General features: G+C 38.3%; 2 pseudogenes; one reads left to right on the forward strand and one right to left on the reverse strand.

Annotated features, from left to right (window-relative positions):
• The window catches only part of LOC128473766 (coagulation factor VII-like), a 45,353-nt pseudogene extending 43,222 nt beyond the window's left edge, over positions 1–2,131 (reverse strand).
• Positions 2,132–2,155: 24 nt separating this feature from the next.
• On the forward strand, positions 2,156–12,818 carry LOC128473767 (high mobility group protein B1-like; annotated as a pseudogene).
• The last annotated feature ends 8,687 nt before the right edge of the window (positions 12,819–21,505 follow it).

Raw genomic sequence — 21,505 nt, forward strand, 5'->3', positions numbered from 1 at the left:
AACAGAAATAACATCTCGAAAGTGTGAATAATTACTTACAATTCATGGATTTTTATTGTCTCTATATGGACTTCGTCTATGAAAATTTAGAAAAAATGCTGAATTATACTGATACAGTTCTGTGATCTGATATGATTTAAACATTGTGGAAAAACTTGTGAATGGCCAAGCCAAAAATGGATGATTACGTAGGTATTTGTTGCCATCTGCTGGCAGTCTTGTGTTACTGACATATGAAGATAAGTCTGCTTTCTAAAGGGTGAAACGTTTGTTTAAACATTCAAAGCTCATTAATGCTCATTTGTTTCTTATAATACTGTTCTCATTATAAAACTGCCTCAAAGTGCAACTTTGTCTATAGTGTCAATGATCACACTTTTATTCCATTGAGGCCTAGAACTTTAGTCTTACGATAATGTGTATTTTTGACAGTTCACCATTCAGTTTTGTCCTTGTCCCTGGTTTTAATATGGATCTCTTTAGAATAGCAATTTGTCATCATGACTCATATAAACCTCTCCTGCCTTGATGGATCATTCTGCATAATTTTGCTACACCATGATTCAGTCCATTAACTATAACCAAATCTCAATTTTAATATATTCTAATAGGTTTATCATGAATTAATAAAACAGTATTGATATACTGCCACAGGCCACTACTCTGGGTCTTTTATGAAGCCACACATGATTTGTTTTGAGCACCAGGGCATAATATCATGTCTCAATGTTCTACCTCTTAAGGGAACATGGCGCAGAGCGTTGTCAGGACCCGGGCTAGCAGGTCGGGTAGGAGTCCATGTGAAGGGGATACGGGGCAGTCTGTCTGTACCCCTTTATGCATATTGACGGAGAGGTAGGTACAGACAGTAGCAGGAATATAATTCAGCCATGGTTCAGGCAGCGAAAAGTGGACCCTGACAAGCGTGGAGACTGGCCAGAGTGTGTAGATGGGCCAGTTTAAAATTGTGACCTTGTCCCATGTCCAGCAACGTACCAGAGAGCCTAATGAAGATGGTTTGCACCAGCTCTGAAAAAAAAACCAGCAGGCATGGTGACATTTTTAATAAGTTTAAGATTACATTTTCAGTTTTCCCTTTTTTTATTGATAGATTATGATAGGTGCAGAGAACAGGTGTTTGTGGGAGTCTAGTGGATGTAGGTCCACGGTATCTTGTCTGAATCATGTCTGATAGGCACTTCATGTTTGGTAGTCCATGAGTTCATGTACGTTTAATACATTTAATGGCTGTTAGAAGGAGGTTGATATTTCTGAACTTGGGGCTATGCATCTCCTTAAGACTGGAAATATTAATTGCATACCATTCATACGATTGGTCCTAACACTAACTGCTCTTTAATATTTTATATTGCTTGCATAAATGAGGATAAAAAAATAATAGTAATAAGACATGGCTGTCTCACCGTTCCTTTATCTGTTTCTCACTTTATCTACTCTGCCGAATCTAAAGCTTTTGTAAATAAATAGAGGGTTCAAATATCTTTTTTATTTTTGATTGCAATGTAGGTAACTAATAATGTAATAAAAGCAGGAAGTCTTAAGGAATTCCTCATTCTGGCTTGCAGTTATGTTCATACCTGGGATCTCAGGTTTTGCAAAAAGTCTCCAGGCAAAACCCTACTTACCTTAATCACCAGGTCAGCTACTTCTTTCAATAGGAAGGGGAGTGGCATGTGTGGCACACCCACTTCCTGGCCATGTTACACATACTCAATGCTTACTTCCTCCCCCTCATCTACATTCCCTCCAAAAGCTACACCCCCACATTCCTCCAGAAGAGGGAGAGTTCCTGGTAGCTTCTCCTGAGAAGTTTCCAGGTATGTTAATATTACTGCTCACAGAGATATTGTGGGTAGATTGGTTAGAAAAGTTTTGTCAGCTTAGAAGTCAAAAAGAGCAGTTTCTATGTTAAAACGTACACTTCAGCGATCAAGTCTACTTTATGTGTGCAGAATCCCCCCATATAATTTTGTCCCTTGCCACCACCTCTAAGTTATTTCATGCACATGATATACATACCTAATATATAATACATTATTTACATACCTGCGATTTCACCATTTTTTTGTCCGGAGACTTTGGGAGAAGTGTCGCTTCTCCAGTTCTCCATGTCCACACCCGAATCCTCCGGGTCATGGTGCTTCCTGTGGGTACACCCACAGACGTCAGCAGGACCACCCACTGCCGTCAGTGTGATCACCCGCTGACATTAGCGAATAGACCAGCCCTTGTTCCGCAAGGGAAGGCTCCAGGTGGCCAGAGACCAAAAGTTCCCAGGTATGCTTATATACTAAGACTGGCATATAATTAAGGCTTCTAACAGTGGTTGCCAATGGTTGGCAGCAACCATTTTTTGGATGGCCCTTTGCGGGCTTTGTGGATCTTTGATGGAATGGCTCCTAAATAACCCACTCATCCCACTGAGAGCAGGAGGGGTGAAGGGAAGGCATAACTGGACATCTGTGCCTCCCATAGGGCTTTTAAGAATTTTTAACCCCTCTATCTCAATTAGCAGGGGATGGAGCAAGGGGGTTATATTTAATTACCTTCCGCAAGTGGAGAAGAGTGTGTGTGGCCCCATGTAGGCATGTAAGTCATTTATTGTGCAATGGGTGATTTTAATGCCCGTCCCAAGGTTGTCTCGAATTATTGGCTTTTTAAAAAGTTAAAGAGAAACACTAATCTTATAGATTTAGATAATTTTAAGATTACCGTATATTTACAGATTTCATGTTGACATAATACAAAACAATAATACATTTGACTAGTATATTACGTGCTTACTTTACTAAAATCAAACATACAATTTAAAACTATTTTATTACTGTTACAAACATGGAATGCAATTCTTTCTCTTAAATATTAAATGCAAAAAAATTGGAAATTGAATCTAATTGATTTTTGTCAAAAGTTTAATTATCCATCTGAAAGTACAGGGTAATTTAGGAGGAAAAAAGTTTAGTAATGATTTAAGAGATATACTGAAAAGCTATTCTAGATACTAAATAGAACTCAAAAGTAGTAAAATTTAGTTTTCATTATTATGTTTGAGCGTACTTCTGTTTTTGCTCAATGTTGCTAACACTGTCCTGTGCATTTTTATTACATACAGTGTATGGAAAACATCTCAGCTGAAACTATACAATTAGATATGATATTTATATCCACTAGCAGGTAACAGGCCATAAAATACTTCGCTGCAACAAGATCTAATCAGTGATTAAAATGCCATTTAGTTATAAATGTACTATCATTATTTATTCACGCACGGAAAATGGTTTAGTTGGTATAGAAAACAAAATCTTCATAAATATATATACATACACACATAGGCATTTACTACTGACTTCTTAATGTATACACATTTAATGAGACACAGTCTCATTCTGAGAAATTAGTTTAATGAGGGTACTATAAACTACATGTAGGTTTGAGAAAATAATTTACAATAATTGTTAAAACATTTGCAGGCTATTTAATAGGAAACCCTGCTTCCCTATAAAAGCAGAAACACCATTACATTCTTCATCTGAAAGCTTGCACATTATATTTCTTTTCTCATATGCAGTTACACATGTGACACTTTAATTTCCTTTTCCTTTGAAAAGGGAAATGGCCAATCTGGTAAAATTCCTTTGTCAACATTTGTGAAAAAAAATGAGAAAGCAAATAAATTAGAGATAAAACTTTTTTAGGAAGTGCGCAAAATCTATTTCACAATAACAAAGTATAAAGTAGCCAAGCATCTACGTATTTGAAAGTTAGCCTGTTATACCTTATATACTATGTGGACAAAAGTATTGGGACACAGTCCTTAATCATTGAATTCATGTGTTTCATTTAGACCTAGTGCCACAGGTGTATCAAATCAAGCACCTTAGTCATGCACTCTGCATTTACAGACATTTGCGCACGTTCGAAAGGCCACTTGAAGTAACAGAGCGGGGTCATCGAGTGCCGAAACGTATGATCTGTAAAAGTCGACAACGTTCTGCTGATTCCATAGCTGAAGCGTTCAAAACTTCCACTGCCATTAATATCAACATAAAATGTGTGACGGGAGCTTCGTGGAATAGGTTTCCATGGCCGAGCAGTTGCATGCAAGCTTTAAGTCAAAAAGCTTTAAAACAAAATACAGTAATACTAAAATGTGAAAAGGATAAAAAAAATTGTCAAGATCCAAAGCATCTCATACCTACCCCCAAATGTAACATTATTCTTTTTAGCCTTTGCTACCCCCAATTCAAAAACATTTGTGTGATATGTAAGGATTACAAAGCATTAAAAATAACCCATGCAGGTGGGATATTATATAACAGGGCCGGACTGACCCACAAGGAGTGTACTCTGGGGGAATGTTGATCCCCCCCGGACGTGCACTCATCCAGAGGCGCACTATACTGCCCACCTCTGGAGAAGCATATATGGTTGGGGAGCTCATGGATCGCCATCTAACTGGCCCAAAATCAAGGGTGCTGGGCATGATAGGAGTGTGATTACAGCCTCCCTATGCCATGCTATCCCCCCCCACTTACACATCTATGCTATCACACACACATTCATTTACCCATTCACAAACATTAATTCACAGATACTAATCATTCTCAAATACTCATTCATTCCCTCATTCACAGATACTAATCAGTTACAGATACTAATTCATTCCCTTAATCACGCATACTCATTCATACACCCTCCCCCACCCCCTTACCTGAACTGCAGATCTCTCACTCGCAGACTTCAACAGGGGCCCTGCTGCTTCCCTCTGTGTTGCTCGCACAGAGCAAATGCTCTGAAAAATACCCCTCATTTTAAAATAAGACCTCAAATAGAGGTTGGCTAATAACACTAAGATCCAGATCTCCTGCAATGCTGCAGGGGGCCCGGATACTCCTCTCTGACAGCCGGCTTGCATCTGTGTGATGCGCGCAGACATCCTCCGCTACTGTCCTCCACTTCTGCCGGGGCTTCTATAATGGAGCACCAGTGTGACGTGACCTTCCGGTGCTCCACCATAGAAGCCCCGGCAGAAGTATCGGCCAGCACAGCAGAGGTGGTCTGCGCGCATTGCGCAACATTTGCCAGCTGCCAGAGAGGAGGATCCGCCGCAGTGATGCAGAGTGACATATTTGGGGGGCATATCAAGAGCACAGATGTATATCGGGGTTATAAGGCATATCAGGGGGCAGAGTTGCATATCAGGGGGTTATAAGGTATATCAGGGGGGCACAGTGGCATATTTGGGGGGCAGAGGGGCATATCTGGGGCTTATAAGGCATATCTGGGGGGCACAGTGACATATAGGGGGTTATAAGGCATATCAGGGGGGCACAGTGGCATATTAGGGGTATAAGGCATATTCGGGGGGCAGAGTGGCATATTTGGGGGGCCGAGAGGCATATCTGGGGTATAAGGCATATCAGAGGGCACTATGGCATTTGGGGGTATAAGGCATATCTGAGGTGTATAAGGAATATCTGGGGGGTATAAGGCATATCAGGGGGTATAAGGCATATTGGTATATAAGGCATATCTGGGGAGGACGGAGTGGCATATCTGGAGGTATAAGGCATACTGGGGTATAAGGCATATCAGGAGGCACAGTGGCATATCTGGGGGTATAAGGCATATAGGGTATATAAGGCATATGTCAGGAGGGCGGAGAGCCATATCTGGGGGTATGTGGCATATCTGGGGGTATGTGGCATATCTGTGAGGCAGTGTGGCAAGTCTGGGCTCAAATGTGCATAACTGGTGGGGCAGGTTGGGAAATAAAAACAAGAAATGCATTTCTCTAATAAAAATGTATTCTGCTGTTTGTTTTTAACAGCCTGTTTGTTTATTAAACTATTTTAAATCAAAAATTTACATTTATTTTTTTATCCAATTAATCAAAAAATAATGGGCCAACTAATCGATTATGAAAATAATCGTTAGTTGCAGCCCTAATAATAATGTCTGTGGCAAACATATTCAGCAAGATTTTATCAGCAACATTTCACTTAGCTGGTCCGTTTCTCGCATTATGTTTCTCAGTAATTTCAGAAGGGATGTGTGCTTGCTGATTTATATATGAGATTTGTCACAGAACAGACTTCCTCACATTATTTCATTATCATAAATAAGTATCTAAATTATGAAGCTTTAATGCTTATGCTATGTGGAATTTGTGTTTAAAAAAAGTAAAAAAAAAACAGAATTGAAGAAACAGATTAATACAGCAATGGAAGTATTGCTCATTCATTCTTTTTTAGAAAATGAGGAATGTAATGTTGAGCTCTTGTATAAAGCAACAATAAGGATAGGAGTTGCACCAAAAATACAACTCCGAAAAAAAATTGTGCAAATAGGAAACAAGTCCTGCACTAGTTATAAATATAACTTATAAATAATATTTTATTAATTAAATACATGATTAAGTGTAATAGAAATTGCTAAATGTATAGATATCCAAATAGATAATAGTATAAAAAATATATGTAACTGATATAAAATGTAAATATCATCGGTCAGAGTCAGTGGCGTTTCCCTCTCCACACGCAGGGCAAAAGGAGCACAATACAATGCAGATCGTATAGTCAACGAGTGCCTGGCGAGTGACCTGAAATGGACGTGTGAGTCGTGATCTGGGCTGGCTTTAGGTGTACCATACCTTACTTTTTCTCCCTCATGTAGTTCAGGTATGGATCAAATAACCAACACATGGAAACACAGCACTGGAGGTATATATCAAAACATATAAACCCTGTATTTGCAGATATTAATAAACAGCACATTAAACATAATTAGTTGATCTATACCTTCAATGCTAACACACAAACCCAGCCATGCAGGTATACATCAAGTGAAAAATCACAAGCAAACTCAGCATTGAAGGCATAGATCAAAATAAATAATGCAAGGAATTGCTAACTTGCAGAGGGCTTCCAGCCATGCACCCTCCTAGTGCCCTGCCAGAGAGCTTCCAGCCTGCTCATGCTCAAAACACCCATAGATGGAGCCCAAGAGGAAGACTTGGGCCATACTCCCTGCATGGAGACTCCTACCTAGTGCCCTTACAATTGCACCCACAAGACCTGCCTAGCACCCAGATTGGAAGCATAGGACTTGCCATCTTAGCCCCAAACAGCCTCCCTGTGCCATCCATGCCTCAAACAGCTTCCCTGTCCCACCCATGCCTTAAACAGCCTCCCTGTGCCATCCATGCCTCAAACAGCTTCCCTGTCCCACCCATGCCTTAAACAGCCTTCCTGTGCCATCCATGCCTCAAACAGCCTCCTTGTGCCACTCATGCCTTAAACAGCGTCCCTGTGCCTTGCTTCCCCCTACGTATACATCCATGCTATCACACACATATTCAATCACTCATTCACAAATATTCATTCACTCATTCACAGGAGTGGTCCAAGGGGAGAGTAATTTTACAGATTGGGAGCGTGAAGGGGCTGCGTAACGATCCCGCTTTCACAGCCAATGCAGTACATTGAGCTCCATAGACACAGCATTGGAAACCAACTGAAAATGGATAAAGGTATCCCAAAAAGCCACGAGGCAAAATGTCCTCATACGCTTAGTATGTGCAAACTTGCAGAGAAGAGCAGAAGAAGAAGCACCCTGTAAGCATCTGTAAACTTCTCAGAGTTCTCCAAGAAATGTTCAGAACAGTGGAAGGCCATGTCTGCTAAGGAAAAGGGGAAGTTTGAAGAGATGGCAAAGGCTGATAAAGTTTGCTATGAAAGAGAAGTGAAAACTTATGTACCACCCAAAGGAGAAACGAAAAAGAAGTTTAAGGATCTAACTGAGCCAAAGACCACCATCTGCTTTCTTATTGTTCTGTTCAGAGTTTCGCCCTAAAATTAAATCAGAGCACCCAGGTCTGACAATTGGTGATGTTGCAAAGCAACTGGGGGAGATGTTGAATAACACTGCATTATGAAAGGAAAGCTGATAAACTGAAGGAGAAATATAAAAAGGATATTGCTGCCTGCAAAGAGCCTGCAAAGAAGGCGCCTTCCAAGCCAGAAAAAAGCAAGAAGGAAGAGGATGACGATGATGACGACGAAGATGACGGCGATGATGACGAATAAACTCTTCTTTTGAGCATTTTCTTGTCTATCTATCTATATAGCATTTAACACCCCCTGTACACAATTCTTTTAAAGAAGGCAAAAATATAAGGCTGTGTAAGATTTGTTTAAGTTCCTGCGGGAACAGGGCCCTCCATTCCTCTTGTATCTGTATGCCAATTGCTTGTCATTTTGTACTTGTCATTATCTGTAAAGTTTTTACCTTGTACAGCGCTGCGGAATCTGTTGGCGCTTTATAAATAAAGTATAATAATAATAATAAACTGTACAGTGTATTTTTTTTCCCTTGTGTATAGCTAATACACTACCGAATGTGTCTTTAGATAGCCCTATTGTTTTCCTTTTTTTTTTCTTTGTTTTGGTGGTTTTTCAAAGGCCACTGACCTTGCATAGTACAGTGAGGGGGTTGTAAATTGGCATCACAATTTTAAGCAGGTTCGTGTTGGTGCACAGCAAAAAATAGTTTGAATGGGGATGTAGTTCATGTTTTCATCTTCAATTCTCTTAGCATCATTTATTGTTCTGTTAAACTGAATACCACTCTGTAATTGCCAAAAAGTTGCGACTGTTTTGTTGACATTTTGTTTACTTCTAAGTAAATATATTTTTTTTAATTAAAAGTGGTCCAAGGAAGGAAAAGCGATGAACCGGCACCAGGGTCATGGGCTGCAAATTCTCATTGATGCATGTGGGGAGCGAAGCCTGGCCCTTGCGGTCAAATCCAACAGACGAGCTACTGTAGCTCGTATTGCTGAAAAAGTTGTGTATATTTATATTATGATATGCACTTTGTTATTTGAACAAAGACATTTGGATAGCCGTAATACCTCTAAGGAAGCCTATTGGAAAAGTAGAGTTCAGTTGCTGCATTACAATACATTTTTCCCGCTTGGTAACCTACATCCTCGTGTAGAAGAGCGGGTTCTTGTCTCTGGACCGGCGGGACATGCCATACTATCTGCAGCTACACATTGAAGCAGCTATCTGCCAACACGTCAGAGTGCATACACGTGTTTTAAGAGCTCCATTCATGCATTTTAACAGAGCCCTTCTTGTGAGTAGTTTTTAACGTTACCTCCATTAAATATTATATTTATTGTATTTCTTCTTTTTGTTCTTCTATGGGAAAATCATTGTGGAGCTATTGACTCTGGAATTTTTTTTTATTCTCCTTTTTAATCCTTTTTAATCCTTGAATGATACCCTTTTATGAATATTTCTCTTTTAATCCTTGGATGAATTATTCGGTTGTTAACTGAATCTTTTCCCAGATTGGACATTATTGGACTCACATATTTATTTATCAATTCATTTATTTATCTATCCATCTATTTAACCCATTAATGACCAATGACGGGCCAAGCATGTCACGCAAAAACGGTTAGTTTACAACCAATGACATGCCTGGCATTAAACAAGCTTAGAAAGCGAATTACAATGGTTTTCTTCAATTAAACGGTGTTGCTGTAATGTCTTGATGTTGAGGCATTCAGGAGCTGTATGGCAGCAGATGCCCGTATTAAAAGAATTACCCCAGGACGCACTGTGACCACTCGGGAGAGATTTTGACACTCGCAAGAGGGCAGCGTTTATTTAAAAAAATAATCAGTTTTTCAAGAGGGTCTCTCCAGACCCACCTGAGAACTGTGGATCCACTTGCAGGTTGAATTCAGGTACTGCATTCAACCATGCAAGTAAATAGAGCCTAGCTTTCTAATCACAAAATTAGTAAAATATTTTAAAAAATGATTTAAAAAAATGAAGAAGAAAAAAAATGTGGTAACATTAAAAAATAATCATGCAGTGATTTCAGGGGATCCAGTTCCAGCAAAATGTTAAAAAAAAGTCCAAAAATAATAAAATTTAAAAAAAAAAAGTTTATTATTATGAGCAAGTGCTAAAATTAGCGCTGTATCTTCCCAAAAATCCTGACATGGAACGATGTAAAATACTAGCATTTCAAATACCCATGGGGTAAAAAAAGAATGGGTAAATTGGAGTGGCCAGGTTCAAAGATAGGGCCTTGGCACAGACTGACCAAAATAGGGAAAAAAGCACACCTCCCAAATGTGGCCTTTTAGTGACATGCATGGGTGGTATCACTGTACTCAAGAGATGTTGCCAAACACATATTGGGGTGTTGTTTGACAGTGACATATACCAGGAGTGGTAAACTCATACCTAAAGTACAATGTGTGTGAACAAAAATCACACAAAAAATACCACCACAAATTTTGAAAATGGCTGGTGGTAAAATTAGTGCATGGAAAAGGGTCAAATACTGGCATTTGAAATACCCTGACCGGCTTCAAAGATGCCCCAAATAGGCCGTGGCAGAAGGACCATATGTCAAAGCTCCAAGTTAAAACATGCACACTTCCCACACTTCATATAAGCAGAGAATGGAAATGACTAATATTACACCAAATTGATCAGAATTTATCTTTTATTTATGACGTATGATTTTACAAATTAGCATGAATGCTGTATCATTCCCAATGGTTAGCTAATAGGTCCAAAAATTATGGACAATAGGTAGAAAAATCATGAAGATCCATATCTTCTGCAATTAGCCACAGGAGAACCCATGATTCTACTGGGATTTAAACACTTCAATAGTATATAACAAGTATGGTTATCTAGGGCTGAAGAGGAAAAGGCAAACGTACATTAAAGTTTGATGTACATGCTGTCATTCATTGTGTATGTGAAATTTCCAACACAAACATCTGGACCATCCTTCTTAAAACAAAACTCAGAACTCATGGTACCAGTAGCAGTTTGTTCTTCAGGTAAAGCATCAGATTCAACAGTTTCCATGTGCATTTCCTCCGCACACTCTTCTTCAATGATGCATTCATTTTCCACTGACTCTACTTTTTCTTGCTTTGTTTCATTTCCTGATATTATCATCCAATCCTATAAGGCAAATTTGGTTGGTAAACCACCATAAATAAAACAAACCAATGCACACCTGTATAATAAAGAAAGGGCCACATTACAACAATAATAACAACGGTGAGTCTCAAGTACTGTGGATTGTTATACTTTTAAAACCTAATTTTTAATATAAGGCATATCTGGGGGGGCAGAGTGGCATATAGAGGGGTTTAAGGCATTTCTGGGGGGCAGAGTAGCAAGCCGTGGGGCAGATGTGCATAACTGGGGGGCAGATTGGCAAATAAAAGGAAATAAAAACAAAAAATGCATTTTTCTCAGTCATAGTTTTTATTAAATATGAAAATTAATATTTACTTATAAAACTTTTTTCTTATAGGGTAGTCTTATATTCAGGTTTTTTCTAAATTCATATTCAAATTTTGGGGGGTTGTCTTATAACCGAGCAAATACGGTATTTCCATTTTGTGTAGATGCATTTCTTCTTTAAAAATAAATGATAAATTAATGCTGAATAGGATACCTGAAAGTTTCCTTCATGGTCTTCAAAGAGTCCAGAAAATCTGCGTTTTGCGTCGGGTATAACTGGAAACACAAATCGGATTAATCTGTAAAGAAACGGAGTTGTACTGTGTGAGGGTTGTGACTGATAGAAAATCTTGGAGAAATGTTTAAGCCATCACGAAAAGGTTTGCTATCCTTGTACCAACTCACCTTTTCATTACACATACAAACAATATTATTATAAACAGAGATGTGGACAGTAGAATCAGTAGTCGTTTTGATATAATTTCTTCATCACATGAATCTAACAAAGAAGCATAGACAATGACATATAATGTATTGAACACTGGTTATAAATACTTAAAGAGTAACAATACCTAATATAAGACATCGATGCCCATGCTCTACTATGAAAAATGAGTGTGTCTGTCTGTGCTTAGATAAATTGAGGGTAATAATATAATGTTTATGGCAGGTTTCTTGCGTAATATACATATCCTATTTTTACCCATTGATAGGTAATATCCTTTTAGTTCCATCAAATTAGATTACTTTTATTGGGTCAACATGCAAAAAGACGTAAAGTTACATATGCTTTCGGGATCTCATAGGTTTCCACCTGAAGAAGAGATCTCTGTTTGCTCAAGAGCGTAAGTAACTTTAAATCTTTTCATCTAAAGACTAGGCTTGTGCCCATGGGCACATTTTTTGTTTAGTTTTTTGTAATTTTTGGGGTCAACAAATTTTTCTTTCTGCCCTTTCAGTTCGGGCAAATTTGGAGGGCTTTTTGCATTCAGAAACTCATCACTCATATTCTCACTCTCTTTCAACTCTGCCAGTATCTCTTACAGTCTCTCTGACATTATCTCCCTACTTTCTTGGCCAAACACTTCTGTGTCCCTGTCTTTTTTCATCTCTTCTTTTTCCTTCTGTCTTCATTGTTGGTCTGCATCCCCACGCTATCCGCTGCATTATCCAGGGCTCCCCCCCCTCTCCCCCTATTGGAGGAATGGGTAGTAGTGCGTGCCATGGCACTGATCTGTTGCACAAGTACTACAAGAGGCCACAATTATGCAAACGGATTTGCTTTTCTGCACCTCCCCTTTTTCCATATATCCATCTGCGTTATTAAGGCCTCTTGGAGTACTTCCGCACGGGTGGTGCCTTAGTGCACACCACAGAAATGGCCGCTCCCCAATTCCTCCAATCAGGGGGAGGAGAGCAGGTTTAGCGGGCAGAAGCAGACCAACCAAGAAGACAGACGACCAAGAGAAGGCAAGTGGAGCCATTGAGATGGAGTGTGAGTGAGTATGAGTGAGACCAAAAAAACAACAAAATGCAAATGAAAATTCGTAGCTCTCTGCTTCTTTTTCATTTGTTTTATTGTGGTCCATCCTTGTTTTCCAACATTCGTATGAAGTAACAAAATTGGCAAATTATGTTTAAAATTCATACCAATCTGAATGCACAGGTCTGCTAAAATCTCACTCTCCAATAAAAATCAAATTCAATAATAATTCTAAATTACCTAGTTTATGTGCATAAACCAAAAGTCCTGGCTTATACATTTTCTGACCTTTCAGGTAATTTTCTCAGGCCTTCTAGTTTGTCTTTATAGTAAACTAAATCTCAAGCACATTGGAATATATATTAGATTTAAAAAGATTAAATAAAAAATGCTTATTTTGTTTTACCCTTCGGAATGTTAAAAACAATATCTCACCTGATGCATGAATTTTACCTAGCACTTTTCCATTCTTTAACAGGATACTTGTCCCCCATTTACTTTCTCTGTGGTTAGATACACACTGCCATATTGCAATGAATCTTATTTGTATGAGATAGCACTTCTCTGGATCCAGGTTTGCATTATTAAATTGACATAAAAAAGTCTTGCTTCCAGAACAGCCTGTAGACAGCAGAGGTTTCTTCTCGCGATGAGTCAATTATGGAAATAAAATAAAAGATTGCATGGGCAGATCATACGTTTTATCACTGATAGTAATCACACAATAACATTGTCAGTTTGGCTGCATTTGAATAAATTCACTCAAACACATTCTGGTTTGTTAAAATTACCATACAAATATAATTTTTTTTAAATGTAAACCAAGGTTTAACTAGTTGTCTTTAAAAAGTTGCACTACATTGTGATTTTTTCTGCAACAGAGTGATGATCCAGAAATCACTGGGACAAAGTACTATACTGTACGGTATTACATGTAACTTAAATGTAAATATTTAAAAAATTACCTTGTGAAAACTGAATTAGGCTGTCTGAGGCAGACAATCACAATTTGGGCGGGAAAAAAGGTACACTCAGCTGTCATATGTGTTACTCTGCATATGAAGGCTGGAGTATACCTTAAAAGCTGCTCAGTATTGGCTCCCTAGTATCTTTGCATGGACACTTGTGCATGCTTTTAGAACTCTTGGACAGAATAATAAAAAACTTCCTGGCTTCTGCGCACTGAAAATATTTATGTTTTTTGCCCTGAGGTTTAACAGTATTTTACCACTCATCATTTTATAAGGGTTTCCCCTGTTTAAAATGTGATCCCTGGCATCTGAAAAGACCCCATGTGGGATCTCTAGTACAGGTGCAGCATAAAAATGAATACCACCCCTCACCTAAAAAAATAGAAGCCTTACAAAAACAAATACTGCCTCTCACTACTCATGCTCCAATCTTGGTCCTGTAGCTACCCTAAAACATGCCAAATCTATGCATGTGGGGCATCATTGTGCTCGGGGAATGTTGCTGAACACAAGTTGGTGTCTGTTACTGCAGGTGCACAATGCACAAAATGTTTCAGATTGGTGTGGAAATGGACGCAAAAAAATTGTCAAAATAAATTACCAAAATGCAATACTCTGTGTTCGCTGCTTTTCAGAAACATATAGTTTTATGTTGCAATTTTGAGATCTATGGCAGCTATTGAAGTTAGAGACTCAGAATACCAAATTTGAAAACATTACAATTGTTAAAAAACACACCTTTTTAATATTTGCCCTATAACTGCTAAACTAAATGAAATGAAAATTACAGTTGAACAAGGACATTGCCGAAATGTTAAAAGTGTTGCTGTCCACAAGTGTAAAAATGCCTTTGTTAAGCTCTTGGAAGTCATACTAGAGCAGTGTGCCATTATTGACTGACAAATTTGTAACAGATTTTAACATCTGTTACTTATTGTATCATTTCGGTCCAGGCCATTTCCTGTCCAATAAGTCTGTGTACTTCCTCTTACTGACATAAAATTCCACTCCAACCACTTTGGCTAACACCTTCTCCTTGCAGCCACATTATCTGCTATACAAAGGGAAGCAGAAAAAAGAAACATAGTTACATATAAGAAACCAATGTGCCAAATATTTATGTGCTAATTATTGAGAGCATTTTATCAGTGTATGTCTCTCCCTATATACCTATAGGCATGACCACCCACCAACCTTACTGAAACAGACACCTTGTGACGCTAGTGTGGTGCAATATTACAAACCGCTATTGCTTTTTAACCTCTTTGGGGAGGTCAGAGGATATTCTCTGGTCTCACCCAAGAAGCCCATGCTCCCCACTGTCCAGCTGGTGTTGCCCAGGACAGCAGTGCCCAAAAACTAGGACTGTTGGGTGGTATGCATTAGGATTTCACCCAGAGCAGCATCCCCAAACATCCCTGGGCCTGCATCTACATCATGCTGCATGTCTTTTTTCTATGTGCTGCAACATAACATCATAACCCTGGAACTCTGCCTTAGAAGGTCTCATAGCACAGGCGGTGTGTGCCAGCTAAGCTTAGACCTTTGTAGTGTGAACTAGACCATAGAGCTGTGGCCCACCCTGGAACCTAATCAGCCCATGGAAAAGAGGTACAGAAGTCCACACAACAAGCAAACAATTTCCTATAATGCATCTTGATTTATTTTTAGTCCAGATTTAGAAACATTTTGGATGGCAGACTAAACCATCCAACCCATCAACTCTGTCCATTTTCCTGCAGTAGAAACCTCAACGATTATTTGGGTCTTGGTCTCGTCTAAAAGCCTTATGCTTATGCCATGCATGTAAATTCCTTCACTCTATTACCCTCTGACACTTCTACTGTAATATTATTTTATTTATTTAGTTCTGTGCCATCTGACATTTTCTGCATTTTTCTCTAACTACCAGAGTGGATTTTTTTTACCACAAGGTGTGTAAATTGGGCATAATGAGGTTTTTACTGGGAACCATCTTATTAAGAAACATCCTGTCTAACAGACACATTGCCCCTGGACAATCTAATATGAGAGCTGCTGCAGGTTTATCAGTGTCTTGATCAAGAGTATGATATAATCATGGTTAATAAATCTCTTAGTCATAATAGAACAAGAAGTATTTCTCAATTTGCATCAGTTACTTTGACTCATTTCCAAATAAATATTTGAAAAATTTTGCTTCTGACACACGTAAAAAGGAAGAACAATATAACATTTTTGTCTATTTTTGGAATCGGCACCTATGTAAAACTGTTATTCTGCATGTGTCAACTTTGTTCTTACAATGCATAGTCCACAGAGTGGCAGAATTTCCTAGTTCGGTATACAGTAATACATATATATATATATATATATATATATATACACACACACACACACACACATGCATAATCTAATGGGAAGGGTAGTAATTTCATTCATTAAACTATACATTATACAGAGCCAGGCAAGATCTTTGTGCATCAGAAGCTTATTGGGGATTTGTGTATAGTGATATGGAGGAGTTGAAACCACAATTGAATACAACCTTAGTGATCAGAAACGTCACAGTCATACCTGGGAACTTCCATGCTCCCCTTCATGTAGCCCCAAACGCTTTAACTTGCAAAGCGGCGGATGAGGGGGAATAGCCGTACCCAGAGAATGCGGCATGCCACTCCTGCAGCCCAGAGATTTGGGAAATGACCTGGAGAAGCGGCACTTCATCCAAAGTCTCCAGATGACTTCCCAGGCATGATTATAATATGTGTGATTAGCAGCAGGGGGAGCATTCAAAAACTTTCAAGCACCAAATGTTATCACATTTGATAACATCTGACATCACGGAGCCATCAATGATGCCTTCTTGACCTTCCATTTAGTGGCTCTTCATTAAATGTAGATGCCCATGCTTGTATGCCACCACCACATAGTTACATAGTACATAAGGTTAAAAAAAGACCTAAGTCCATCAGGTTCAACCATTCTACCTAACCTTCCTACTCTTGATCCAAAAGAAGGCAAAAAAAAGTATTTAAGATACTTCGAATTCAGCCATCAGGGGAAAAGGCAATCTGATTTCTCCTTGGATCAAGAAGCTCTAAAATATTAATTCTATTTATAGCCCTGTGTGTCATGCCTTTCTAAGAAAATATCGAGACCCCTTTTAAAGGCATCTAATGTACTGGATAACACCACCTCCCTAGGCAGTGAATTCCATACCTTTATTGTCCTTACACATAGGTAACCAAGTTCAGTTGCACAGAATGCACTATAGTCTATTGTGGATGGGAACCCACTCTTGTTTCTATTATTTTGTTATATTTGTTTTATTTGCTTACCTTTTCCTGTTATTCTATATTGTTACTGTCACAGCAGTAGGAGGCTGTAGGGAGGAGGCTGGTCCCGAGGCTCCTCCAGGAGCCCAGGGTAAGGAGGCTTCCATGACAGTTACCTTACTGTATATGTAAAAAGTGTAGGCTGTCCCCAGAGATCATATAGTGTACATAGTCTGTTAATACAGAGTGATTACAGGACTGCATTTTTGTGTCTATACAATAGTGTCTTGTTATTTAGTGGTCAAAAAAAGGCTCCCTTTTATCTAATTTTACAACATGAACACATGAACTGAATTAAAAAAAATAAATAAAAAATAAGTACTAACCTCCCATTGCATTGCAGTGCTGCTTTTAAATTGGAGTTCCATATTAAAACATTTCTCATTCAGAACTGTTATTGTGGAATTCTGGATTATTTGTGGAAAACCACTGCGAACAAAAACACTATCATCTTGAGAATGTATTGTCACATTCTCAGGGGGAACGATAACTAAAAAATAAGAGGAGGTACACAGTTAGAATTACCACAGTAAATTTCTTAAAACAATTCAAGATGACGTGCCTTCCTTACTCACACGCTATTACAAGAAAAACATCAGGTTATTCAGAAGATTAAAGGGGCCGTTCCACTGAAACAAAACATTAATTGCACTCTCTAGTTAACAAACAGTTTACTTCATAAATAACCTTTTGAGAAGGAGAAGTGGCCTGTATTCATCTATTCACCCATCTGTAAGCTTCTCTCCAGGTAAGAATCATTTAGGACAGGCAAGTATTAAACAGTATAAAATTATAATTACACCAACTGTCTTCTACATAAGAAATAATTCAACACCTACCTACGACGCCATACTAAACATGTCTTCTTACTGAGTAGCTACAATAATACAAATTTACATAACTTGTAAAAAACATATTTTTCTTTGATGGATTTATCACCAGTCTAAAAAGTAAGACCAAATGCCATTTTTATTCTAGTAAATAAAAGCTCCACTGCCCCCTGTGGCCTGTAGACTACTACGAGAAACACTGCAGAGCTATAGTCATGTCCACTTCAGTGCCCCAGCTGTAGCAGGCTCCTGTGTTATCGAAGGGTACAACTGGGTTTGTGCCTGAACAAGACAGAAATGCCAAGGAAAAGCACTGGAAGAATGGTAACACTTCCATGATACTATGTGCATATGTTTGGACAGCCTACTGTTGACTAATAAGTTCACTAAAACACTGCTTGGGTTCCACTGAAACAGGAAAAACTAATGTTTGGGGAAAAAAGATATGTTCAGAATGCCTCTTTCAGCTTGCCAGTTCTGGTATTTGATATAAATGGCCCATTAGTGGTGCACTTTGACAATTCCAAGTGATATTACCTGTTGAGAGATAATACCACTCTGTCTGTGTCAGTTTTCACCAGTGTCATCTACTGGTAAAATAGTTGTTAAATCCAACAATTGGACCAGAATTTTCTAAATTCACCAAGGTTGGCAGCCAGACTTCCCATGTGGTCGCAGATGACTAAAACATGGACACAGAAAAGCTTAGCCATTCTCCACCAGTGGTGACTAAACCCAACAATTTTACATACTATAGGACTATGTGATAATATTACACAATACCTTAATAAGTACTATAACACTTTTAAGGTTAGAAAAATGAACATGAATACAAATTTTAGCACACAGAAAACAATTCTATACACAGAAAAACAACGTTTACATAAAATACAATTGCAGAAAATGTAATTACAGTTAATAAATGCAAATAGTTTTTATCATGTGATTATTAATATATAGATCTATATATAAGACTGTCCTGTTGTAGTTGATTCGGTCACCTTACAGTCAATGTAATTTTAAATATTTAAGCCCATTTTACCTACCCAAATCTTGCGTGGACAAAGCAAAATTTGCCAAAATAACACTGATAATCACAGTCAACTCCATTCTCTGTCCGGAGAAAACATAACTTTTAATGAATAAGAAAAAGTTAATTGATGTGCTAATAGAGGAAGTGATGACAGGAAAGAAGAGATAATAGTGTACACAGGATGAAATCAGATTTAAGGTTACACCACCAGTGACAAAATCTATCTATCCATCAGCCTCATTTATTTTTGTTTATTTTATCAACAAAATGATATTTTTATTGCTGGTATCAGATGAAAAATATATTTTAAAAAATATTGTGCTAGTTTTTTTGTAGGTTTTTGCATATCAAAATGTTTTTCAGGCAGATGCATATTAGCCAGTTGAATGTGTTAGAGGTCAATTATTTTAGCCCCGTCTATAAGTCAAATCCCCCTGATACTTTCTGTGGGAAACACTCCTACCTTCTAGGCTCCAGCTACCTTGAGCTCTCCCTTTTCGGGATGAGTGGCTTTGCAGTAGATGGGGCTAACTATACAAGGAGTAGGGGTTAGTCATGTATGTGGGGTGGGCAGCTGTGCAGGGGGCAAGGATAGCCACAAGCACCTTCAATTTTTATGGAAGGGAGGGGGAATAGAGAAGGGAGTGAACACACAAACAGATTAAGTTTGAGTGCTGTGACCTGGAGAAGCTGGGTTTCACCCAGGGTCTCTCACTAGAAACTGGAAATAATACAACAGCTCATTCTATCAGGATGTAAGAGTACATGATTTATGAGGACTGGGCATAGCATATATAGCCACTTCACCAGGGGAGGGAAAATTGACAATCACATTAAACAGGACAAGGATAACATAATTAACACATAAAATAATGGCAAGGGATTACAGAGACAAGATCGGTACCAGATACAGTAAAAAATTATATTTTGAAAGCTTGATTTCTTATCAAAGAGGCTGTATTTTTTGCCTTAGTGTTAATGGGTAAATAGTGTAAACATATAAGAAATCAATTATCTAGTTCACTTTTGATCATTTAGATAATAAACCACATAAGGTGCATAGTGCACATGCTTCCTGACAAAAAAAACTCTTTGTGTACAAGCTCTCAACCCCACACAGGAAATGGATATATATATCCTTCAGACTATAGCAAATGAATAGATAACAATCACCGTAGGCAGCAAAAAAAAACAAACTTTGTCCTACAAAAAGTGTTGTGAATGAAAATGATATAAAACCTGATAATATGTCATCACTATAATGCTTCATGAAATGGGGGTATAATAATATTCTTCGAGACAAAGTTTGGAAAGTGATCTTATCACCATTGCAACCAATGAAATGGTCCAACTGATGTTTGAACCAGAGTCTCCAATTTAGGCACTGCTACCCTGAGACTCCTGGTCAGTCTCTTCGTTCTTGATGCAGGGGAGTGGTGTTTATCCATGCCCACTCCCTGCCCACGTCCCTCCCACTAAGAAATGTCTGGGGATAGTGCCGTCCCTGTATGCAGCTAGCCCTGCCCTTTCACAAAGCCACTAGAGGGAAGAGTGTTCTGGTTGACCTAACTGAGAAGAGCCCTATGAGCCCTATTGAGAGTGTGCCTTGACGTGGCGGGTGAGCTTAATTATGCTTTGGCCAATTCATATAACCAAAACCTCTCATTTATATTATGTTTATATATTTGTTGCCAACTTATTAGGGTAAGAAGCTTAGACAGTTTTTGTTTCTTGTACTAACTGAGAAGATCCCATGGATGGCCTGCACTGACAAGGAATGGAGGCAGCTTTTACACCACCAATGGGCCCTTTCTCAGCAGTTTTTCATGATGATTCAAAAAGCGGATATTTGTGGAACGGGACTGAAATCACTTGCCCTCTCTTGATATTTAAAAGTTTCTACTCTTAGCAGTGGTTAATTTTCCTGAAACTATCCAGGAATATACAGTATTGTTCTCCAATATATGTTTAAATTGAAAAAGCTGAATGTTCATCTTTCAGCCATCTTTCCATCAATTTGCTTTAGTAAAAACCACGATGGAAGTAGTTTCTTCAAGTCTGAAGAAGCCTTGTACTTTGTGCAGTTTCCCTTATGAACAGAATTTTTCTTTTCATAATCATAAGTTCCCTAATGTCCCTTTTTTGCTCATACTTTCACTGCATATGCTGGCATATTGTCATTGAAAGAGACAAAATAAATATTTCTTCTCTGAGTCTATACCTAGTTTTGGATATGGTAATATAGTGGTGTATAAAGAAAAGCGTGATAGAGATAAAAGATCTTGAAAATATAATACATCTAGGTATACACATATAAACAAAATCATATAAAAATGATGACAGAAGGTGGATGTTTAAGAAAACTCACTTTTATTTTGTCAGAAACTGATTCAGTATACTTTACATATATTTCTAGTTTACATGTAAGCCTAGACTATAAAATTATTACAACGTGACTACAGATTGTAAAATCCCTGTTAAGTTATTAATTTAAGGGGTTGTTATTATTCATATGCAAATGTATTAGGAAAATATATTGGAATGGATTGAATGCTA

Source organism: Spea bombifrons, chromosome 2, assembly GCF_027358695.1.
Source record: "Spea bombifrons isolate aSpeBom1 chromosome 2, aSpeBom1.2.pri, whole genome shotgun sequence".
NCBI lineage: Eukaryota > Metazoa > Chordata > Amphibia > Anura > Pelobatidae > Spea > Spea bombifrons.